At 34.3% G+C, this 12,493-nt stretch overlaps 1 protein-coding gene across 1 annotated transcript in view; it reads left to right on the forward strand.

The window, feature by feature from the left end:
* MRPS6 (mitochondrial ribosomal protein S6) overlaps positions 1 to 12,493 on the forward strand; it is a 172,829-nt gene that overhangs the window by 117,541 nt on the left and 42,795 nt on the right. The window lies entirely within an intron of this gene.

Here is a 12,493-nt window from a genome sequence, read left to right on the forward strand (position 1 = left end):
TATACTGTACATATAGGGCAGTACCATACATTATATATATAGGCAGCACTGTGTATTTTACATATAGGGTAGTACCGTACATTATATATATATAGGCAGCACTGTGTATTATATATATAGGGCAGTACAGTACATTATACATATAGGGGCAGCACTGTGTATTATACATATAGGGCAGTACAGTACATTATATATATATATGCAGCACTGTGTATTATACATATAGGGCAGTACAGTACATTATACATATAGGGGCAGCACTGTATATTATACATATAGGGCAGTACCGTACATTATATATATAGGGGCAGCACTGTGTATTATACTTATAGGGCAGTACCGTACATTATACATATAGGGGCAGCACTGTGTATTATACATATAGGGCAGTACCGTACATTATACATATAGGGGCAGCACTGTATATTATACATATAGGGCAGTACCGTACATTATACATATAGGGGCAGCACTGTATATTATACATATAGGGCAGTACCGTACATTATACATATAGGGGCAGCACTGTGTATTATACATAAAGGGCAGTACAGTACATTATATATATATATATATATATAGGCAGCACTGTGTATGATACATATAGGGCAGTACAGTACATTATATATATAGGGGCAGCACAGTGTATTATACATATAGGCCAGTACAGTACATTATATATATAGGGGCAGCACTGTGTATTATACATATAGGGCAGTACAGTACATTATATATATAGGGGTAGCACTGTGTATTATACATATAGGGCAGTACAGTACATTATATATATATATATATATATATATATATATATATAGGCAGCTCTGTGTATTATACATATAAGGCAGTACAGTACATTATATATATATATAGGCAGCACTGTGTATTATACATATAGGGCAGTACAGTACATTATATATATATATAGGCAGCACTGTGTATTATACATATAGGGCAGTACAGTACATTATAAACAGTATATATAGGCAGCACTGTGTATTATACATATAGGGCAGTACAGTACATTATATATATATATATATATATATATATAGCACTGTGTATTATACATATAGGGCAGTACCATACATTATATATATATAGGCAGCACTGTGTATTATACATATAGGGCAGTACAGTACATTATATATATATAGGCAGCACTGTGTATTATACATATAGGGCAGTACAGTACATTATATATATATAGGCAGCACTGTGTATTATACATATAGGGCAGTACAGTACATTATATATATATATATATATATATATATATATATATAGCACTGTGTATTATACATATAGGGCAGTACCATACATTATATATATATATATAGCACTGTGTATTATACATATAGGGCAGTACCATACATTATATATATATAGGCAGCACTGTGTATTATACATATAGGGCAGTACAGTACATTATATATATATAGGCAGCACTGTGTAATATACATATAGGGCAGTACCGTACATTATATATATATATATAGGCAGCACTGTGTATTATACATATAGGGCAGTACAGTACATTATATATATATAGGCAGCACTGTGTATTATACATATAGGGCAGTACCGCACATTATACATATAGGGGCAGCACTGTGTATTATACATATAGGGCAGTACCGTACATTATACATATAGGGGCAGCACTGTGTATTATACATATAGGGCAGTATCGTACATTATACATATAGGGGCAGCACTGTGTAATATACATATAGGGCAGTACCGTACATTATATATATATATATATATAGACAGCACTGTGTATTATACATATAGGGCAGTACCATACATTATATATATATAGGCAGCACTGTGTATTATACATATAGGGCAGTACAGTACATTATATATATATAGGCAGCACTGTGTATTATACATATAGGGCAGTACCGTACATTATACATATAGGGGCAGCACTGTGTAATATACATATAGGGCAGTACCGTACATTATATATATATATATATATAGACAGCACTGTGTATTATACATATAGGGCAGTACCATACATTATATATATATATAGGCAGCACTGTGTATTATACATATAGGGCAGTACAGTACATTATATATATATAGGCATCACTGTGTATTATACATATAGGGCAGTACCGTACATTATACATATAGGGGCAGCACTGTGTATTATACATATAGGGGCAGCACTGTGTATTATACATATAGGGCAGTACCGTACATTATACATATAGGGGCAGCACTGTGTATTATACATATAGGGCAGTATCGTACATTATACATATAGGGCAGCACTGTGTAATATACATATAGGGCAGTACCGTACATTATATATATATATATAGGCAGCACTGTGTATTATACATATAGGGCAGTACAGTACATTATATATATATAGGCAGCACTGTGTATTATACATATAGGGCAGTACCGCACATTATACATATAGGGGCAGCACTGTGTATTATACATATAGGGCAGTACCGTACATTATACATATAGGGGCAGCACTGTGTATTATACATATAGGGCAGTACAGTACATTATATATATAGGGGCAGCACTGTGTATTATACATATAGGGCAGTACAGTACATTATATATATAGGGGTAGCACTGTGTATTATACATATAGGGCAGTACCGTACATTATACATATAGGGGCAGCACTGTGTATTATACATATAGGGGCAGCACTGTGTATTATACATATAGGGCAGTACCGTACATTATACATATAGGGGCAGCACTGTGTATTATACATATAGGGCAGTATCGTACATTATACATATAGGGCAGCACTGTGTAATATACATATAGGGCAGTACCGTACATTATATATATATATATATATATATATATAGACAGCACTGTGTATTATACATATAGGGCAGTACCGTACATTATATATATAGGCAGCACTGTGTATTATACATATAGGGCAGTACAGTACATTATACATATAGGGGCAGCACTGTGTATTATACTTATAGGGCAGTACCGTACATTATACATATAGGGGCAGCACTGTGTATTATACATATAGGGCAGTACAGTACATTATTCATATAGGGGCAGCACTGTGTATTATACATATAGGGCAGTACAGTACATTATATATATATGCAGCACTGTGTATTATACATATAGGGCAGTACCGTACATTATATATATAGGGGCAGCACTGTGTATTATACTTATAGGGCAGTACCGTACATTATACATATAGGGGCAGCACTGTGTATTATACATATATGGCAGTACCGTACATTATACATATAGGGGCAGCACTGTGTATTATACATAAAGGGCAGTACAGTACATTATATATATATATATATATATATATATAGGCAGCACTGTGTATTATACATATAGGGCAGTACAGTACATTATATATATAGGGGCAGCACAGTATATTATACATATAGGCCAGTACAGTACATTATATATATAGGGGCAGCACTGTGTATTATACATATAGGGGCAGCACTGTACATTATATATAGGCAGCACTGTGTATTATACATATAGGGCAGTACCGTACATTATATATATAGGGGCAGCACTGTGTATTATACATATAGGGCAGTACAGTACATTAGATATATGTATATATATAGGCAGCTCTGTGTATTATACATATAAGGCAGTACCGTACATTATATATATATAGGCAGCACTGTGTATTATACATATATTGCAGTACAGTACATTATATATATATAGGCAGCACTGTGTATTATACATATAGGGCAGTACAGTACATTATATACAGTATATATAGGCAGCACTGTGTATTATACATATAGGGCAGTACAGTACATTATATATATATATATATATATATATATATATAGACAGCACTGTGTATTATACATATAGGGCAGTACCATACACTATATATATATAGACAGCACTGTGTATTATACATATAGGGCAGTACAGAACATTATATATATATAGGCAGCACTGTGTATTATACATATAGGGCAGTACCGTACATTATACATATAGGGGCAGCACTGTGTAATATACATATAGGGCAGTACCGTACATTATATATATATATTTATATATATATATAGGCAGCACTGTGTATTATACATATAGGGCAGTACAGTACATTATATATATATAGGCAGCACTGTGTATTATACATATAGGGGCAGCACTGTGTAATATACATATAGGGCAGTACCGTACATTATATATATATATTTATATATATATAGGCAGCACTGTGTATTATACATATAGGGCAGTACAGTACATTATATATATATAGGGGCAGCACTGTGTATTATACATATAGGGCAGTACCGTACATTATACATATAGGGGCAGCACTGTGTAATATACATATAGGGCAGTACCGTACATTATATATATATATATATATATATAGACAGCACTGTGTATTATACATATAGGGCAGTACCATACATTATATATATATAGGCAGCACTGTGTATTATACATATAGGGCAGTACAGTACATTATATATATATAGGCAGCACTGTGTATTATACATATAGGGCAGTACCGTACATTATACATATAGGGGCAGCACTGTGTAATATACATATAGGGCAGTACCGTACATTATATATATATATATATATATAGGCAGCACTGTGTATTATACATATAGGGCAGTACAGTACATTATATATATATAGGCAGCACTGTGTATTATACATATAGGGCAGTACAGTACATTATATATATATAGGCAGCACTGTGTATTATACATATAGGGCAGTACCGTACATTATACATATAGGGGCAGCACTGTGTATTATACATATAGGGGCAGTACCGTACATTATACATATAGGGCAGTACCGTACATTATACATATAGGGGCAGCACTGTGTATTATACATATAGGGCAGTACCGTACATTATACATATAGGGGCAGCACTGTGTATTATACATATAGGGCAGTATCGTACATTATACATATAGGGCAGCACTGTGTAATATACATATAGGGCAGTACCGTACATTATATATATATATATATATATATATAGACAGCACTGTGTATTATACATATAGGGCAGTACCGTACATTATATATATAGGCAGCACTGTGTATTATACATATAGGGCAGTACCGTACATTATATATATATATATATATATATAGGCAGCACTGTGTATTATACATATAGGGCAGTACCATACATTATATATATATAGGCAGCACTGTGTATTATACATATAGGGCAGTACAGTACATTATATATATATATAGGCAGCACTGTGTATTATACATATAGGGCAGTACCGTACATTATACATATAGGGGCAGCACTGTGTATTATACATATAGGGCAGTATCGTACATTATACATATAGGGGCAGCACTGTGTAATATACATATAGGGCAGTACCGTACATTATATATATATATATATAGACAGCACTGTGTATTATACATATAGGGCAGTACCATACATTATATATATATAGGCAGCACTGTGTATTATACATATAGGGCAGTACAGTACATTATATATATATAGGCAGCACTGTGTATTATACATATAGGGCAGTACCGTACATTATACATATAGGGGCAGCACAGTGTAATATACATATAGGGCAGTACCGTACATTATATATATATATATATATATATATATATATATATAGGCAGCACTGTGTATTATACATATAGGGCAGTACCATACATTATATATATATAGGCAGCACTGTGTATTATACATATAGGGCAGTACAGTACATTATATATATATAGGCAGCACTGTGTATTATACATATAGTGCAGTACCGTACATTATACATATAGGGGCAGCACTGTGTAATATACATATAGGGCAGTACCGTACATTATATATATATATATATATATATATATATAGGCAGCACTGTGTATTATACATATAGGGCAGTACCATACATTATATATATATAGGCAGCACTGTGTATTATACATATAGGGCAGTACCATACATTATATATATATAGGCAGCACTGTGTATTATACATATAGGGCAGTACCGCACATTATACATATATGGGCAGCACTGTGTATTATACATATAGGGGCAGTACCGTACATTATACATATAGGGCAGTACCATACATTATACATATAGGGGCAGCACTGTGTAGTATACATATAGGGCAGTACCGTACATTATACATATAGGGGCAGCACTGTGTATTATACATATAGGGCAGTATCGTGCATTATACATATAGGGCAGCACTGTGTAATATACATATAGGGCAGTACCGTACATTATATATATATATATATATAGACAGCACTGTGTATTATACATATAGGGCAGTACCGTACATTATATATATAGGCAGCACTGTGTATTATACATATAGGGCAGTACCATACATTATACATATATAGGCAGCACTGTATATTATACATATAGGGCAGTACAGTACATTATAGATATATAGGCAGCACTGTGTATTATACATATAGGGCAGTACAGTACATTATAGATATATAGGGGCAGCACTGTGTATTATACATATAGGGCAGTACCGTACATTATACATATAGGGGCAGCACTGTGTATTATACATATAGGGCAGTACAGTACATTATATACATAGGCAGCACTGTGTATTATACATATAGGGTAGTACCGTACATTATATACATAGGCAGCACTGTGTATTATACATATAGGGTAGTACCGTACATTATATATATAGGGGCAGCACTGTGTATTATACATATAGGGCAGTACCGTACATTATACATATAGGGGCAGCACTGTATATTATACATATAGGGCAGTACCGTACATTATACATATAGGGGCAGCACTGTGTATTATACATATAGCGCAGTACCATACATTATATATAGGGGCAGCACTGTGTATTATACATATAGGGCAGTACAGTACATTATACATATAGGGGCAGCACTGTGTATTATACATATAGGGCAGTACCGTACATTATACATATAGGGGCAGCACTGTATATTATACATATAGGGCAGTACCGTACATTATACATATAGGGGCAGCACTGTATATTATACATATAGGGCAGTACCGTACATTATACATATAGGGGCAGCACTGTGTATTATACATATAGGGCAGTACCGTACATTATATCTATAGGCAGCACTGTGTATTATACATATAGGGCAGTACAGTACATTATACATATAGGGGCAGCACTGTGTATTATACATATAGGGCAGTACCGTACATTATACATATAGGGGCAGCACTGTATATTATACATATAGGGCAGTACCGTACATTATACATATAGGGGCAGCACTGTATATTATACATATAGGGCAGTACCGTACATTATACATATAGGGGCAGCACTGTGTATTATACATAAAGGACAGTACAGTACATTATATATATATATAGGCAGCACTGTGTATTATACATATAGGCCAGTACAGTACATTATATATATATAGGCAGCACTGTGTATTATACATATAGGGCAGTACCGTACATTATACATATAGGGGCAGCACTGTGTATTATACATATAGGGCAGTACCGTACATTATATATATAGGCATCACTGTGTATTATACGTATAGGGCAGTACCATACATTATATATATATAGGCAGCACTGTGTATTATACATATAGGGCAGTACCGTACATTATACATATAGGGGCAGCACTGTGTATTATACATATAGGGCAGTACAGTACATTATATATATATATATATAGGCAGCACTGTGTATTATACATATAGGGCAGTACCGTACATTATATATATATAGACAGCATTGTGTATTATACATATAGGGCAGTAAAGTACATTATACATATAGGGGCAGCACTGTGTATTATACATATAGGGCAGTACCGTACATTATACATATAGGGGCAGCGCTGTGTATTATACATATAGGTCAGTACCGTACATTATATATAGGCAGCACTGTGTATTATACATATAGGGCAGTACCGTACATTATATATATAGGCAGTACTGTGTATTATACATATAGGGTAGTACCGTACATTATATATATATAGGGGCAGCACTGTGTATTATACATATAGGGGCAGTACCGTACATTATACATATAGGGCAGTACCGTACATTATACATATAGGGGCAGCACTGTGTATTATACATATAGGGGCAGTACCGTACATTATACATATAGGGCAGTACCGTACATTATACATATAGGGGCAGCACTGTGTATTATACATATAGGGCAGTACCGTACATTATACATATAGGGGCAGCACTGTGTATTATACATATAGGGCAGTATCGTACATTATACATATAGGGGCAGCACTGTGTAATATACATATAGGGCAGTACCGTACATTATATATATATATATATATATATATAGACAGCACTGTGTATTATACATATAGGGCAGTACCGTACTTTATATATATAGGCAGCACTGTGTATTATACATATAGGGCAGTACCATACATTATACATATATAGGCAGCACTGTGTATTATACATATAGGGCAGTACCGTACATTATACATATAGGGGCAGCACTGTGTATTATACATATAGGGCAGTACCGTACATTATATATATAGGCAGCACTGTGTATTATACATATAGGGTAGTACCGTACATTATATATATAGGGGCAGTACTGTGTATTATACATATAGGGCAGTACCGTACATTATACATATAGGGGCAGCACTGTATATTATACATATAGGGCAGTACAGTACATTATAGATATATATATATATAGGGGCAGCACTGTGTATTATACATATAGGGCAGTACCGTACATTATACATATAGGGGCAGCACTGTGTATTATACATATAGGGCTGTACAGTACATTATATATATATAGGCAGCACTGTGTATTATACATATAGGGGCAGTACAGTACATTATATATATATAGGGGCAGCACTGTGTATTATACATATAGGGCAGTACCATACATTATATATATATATATAGGCAGCACTGTGTATTATACATATAGGGCAGTACAGTACATTATATATATATAGGGGCAGCACTGTGTATTATACATATAGGGGCAGTACAGTACTTTATATATATAGGGGCAACACTGTGTATTATACATATAGGGGCAGTACAGTACATTATATATATAGGGGCAGCACTGTGTATTATACATATAGGGGCAGTACCGTACATTATATATATAGGGGCAACACTGTGTATTATACATATAGGGCAGTACAGTACATTATATATATAGGGGCAGCACTGTGTATTATACATATAGGGGCAGTACAGTACATTATATATATATAGGGGCAACACTGTGTATTATACATATAGGGCAGTACCGTACATTATATATATAGGGCAGTACCGTACATTATATATATAGGGCAGTACAGTACATTATATATATATAGGGGCAGCACTGTGTATTATACATATAAGGCACTACAGTACATTATATATATATATATATATATATATATATATATATATATATAGGCAGCACTGTGTATTATACATATAGGGCAGTACAGTGCATTATATATATATAGGGGCAGCACTGTGTATTATACATATAGGGCAGTACAGTACATTATATATACATAGGCAGCACTGTGTATTATACATATAGGGCAGTACAGTACATTATATATACATAGGCAGCACTGTGTATTATACATATAGGGCAGTACAGTACATTATACATATAGGGGCAGCACTGTGTATTATACATATAGGGCAGTACCGTACATTATACATATAGGGGCAGCACTGTGTATTATACATATAGGGCAGTACAGTACATTATATATATATAGGGGCAGCACTGTGTATTATACATATAGGGCAGTACAGTACATTATACATATAGGGGCAGCACTGTGTATTATACATATAGGGCAGTACAGTACATTATATATATATAGGCAGCACTGTGTATTATACATATAGGGCAGTACCGTACATTATATATATATAGGGGCAGCACTGTGTATTATACATATAGGGCAGTACAGTACATTATATATATATAGGCAGCACTGTGTATTATACATATAGGGCAGTACAGTACATTATATATATATAGGGGCAGCTCTGTGTATTATACATATAGGGCAGTACAGTACATTATATATATATAGGCAGCACTGTGTATTATACATATAGGGCAGTACAGTACATTATATATATATAGGCAGCTCTGTGTATTATACATATAGGGCAGTACAGTACATTATATATATATAGGCAGCACTGTGTATTATACATATAGGGCAGTACAGTACATTATATATATATAGGGGCAGCTCTGTGTATTATACATATAGGGCAGTACAGTACATTATATATATATAGGCAGCACTGTGTATTATACATATAGGGCAGTACAGTACATTATATATATATAGGGGCAGCACTGTGTATTATACATATAGGGCAGTACAGTACATTATATATATATAGGGGCAGCACTGTGTATTATACATATAGGGCAGTACAGTACATTATACATATAGGGGCAGCACTGTGTATTATACATATAGGGCAGTACAGTACATTATATATATATAGGCAGCACTGTGTATTATACATATAGGGCAGTACAGTACATTATATATATATAGGGGCAGCACTGTGTATTATACATATAGGGCAGTACAGTACATTATACATATAGGGGCAGCACTGTGTATTATACATATATTGCAGTACAGTACATTATACATATAGGGGCAGCACTGTGTATTATACATATAGGGCAGTACAGTACATTATACATATAGGGGCAGCACTGTGTATTATACATATAGGGGCAGTACCGTACATTATATATATAGGGGCAACACTGTGTGTTATACATATAGGGCAGTACAGTACATTATATATATAGGGGCAGCACTGTGTATTATACATATAGGGCAGTACCGTACATTATATATATATGGGCAGCACTGTGTATTATACATATAGGGCAGTACAGTACATTATACATATAGGGGCAGCACTGTGTATTATACATATAGGGCAGTACCGTACATTATATATATATGGGCAGCACTGTGTGTTATACATATAGGGCAGTACAGTACATTATATATATATATGGGCAGCACTGTGTATTATACATATAGGGCAGTACCGTACATTATACATATAGGGGCAGCACTGTGTATTATACATATAGGGCAGTACAGTACATTATATATATATATATGCAGCACTGTGTATTATACATATAGGGCAGTACAGTACATTATACATATAGGGGCAGCACTGTGTATTATACATATAGGGCAGTACCGTACATTATATATATAGGGGCAACACTGTGTATTATACATATAGGGCAGTACAGTACATTATATATATATAGGCAGCACTGTGTATTATACATATAGGGCAGTACAGTACATTACATATATATAGGCAGCACTGTGTATTATACATATAGGGCAGTACCGTACATTATATATATATATATAGGCAGCACTGTGTATTGTACATATAGGGCAGTACAGTACATTATATATATATAGGGGCAGCGCTGTGTATTATACCTATAGGGCAGTACAGTACATTATATATATATAGGGGCAGCGCTGTGTATTATACATATAGGGCAGTACCATACATTACATATATATATATAGGGGCAGCGCTGTGTATTATACATATAGGGCAGTACAGTACATTATATATATATAGGGGCAGCACTGTGTATTATACATATAGGGCAGTACCATACATTACATTATATATATAGGGGCAGCGCTGTGTATTATACATATAGGGCAGTACAGTACATTATATATATATAGGGGCAGCGCTGTGTATTATACATATAGGGCAGTACAGTACATTATATATATATAGGGGCAGCGCTGTGTATTATACATATAGGGCAGTACCATACATTACATATATATATGCAGCGCTGTGTATTATACATATAGGGGCAGTACCGTACATTATATATATAGGGGCAGCACTGTGTATTATACATATAGGGCAGTACAGTACATTATATATATATAGGGGCAGCGCTGTGTATTATACATATAGGGCAGTACCATACATTACATATATATATGCAGCGCTGTGTATTATACATATAGGGCAGTACCATACATTACATATATATATGCAGCGCTGTGTATTATACATATAGGGCAGTACCATACATTACATATATATATACAGCACTGTGTATTATACATATAGGGCAGTACAGTACATTATATATATATATATGCAGCACTGTGTATTATACATATAGGGCAGTACCGTACATTATATATAGGGCAGTACAGTACATTATATATATATAGGGGCAGCACTGTGTATTATACATATAGGGCAGTACCGTACATTATATATAGGGCAGTACAGTACATTATATATATATAGGGGCAGCACTGTGTATTATACATATAGGGCAGTACCGTACATTATACATATAGGGGCAGCACTGTGTATTATACATATAGGGCAGTACCGTACATTA

Source organism: Phyllobates terribilis, unplaced genomic scaffold (assembly GCF_046119375.1).
Source record: "Phyllobates terribilis strain yellow unplaced genomic scaffold, ASM4611937v1 Scaffold_2__4_contigs__length_985480577, whole genome shotgun sequence".
NCBI classification, from domain to species: Eukaryota; Metazoa; Chordata; class Amphibia; order Anura; family Dendrobatidae; genus Phyllobates; species Phyllobates terribilis.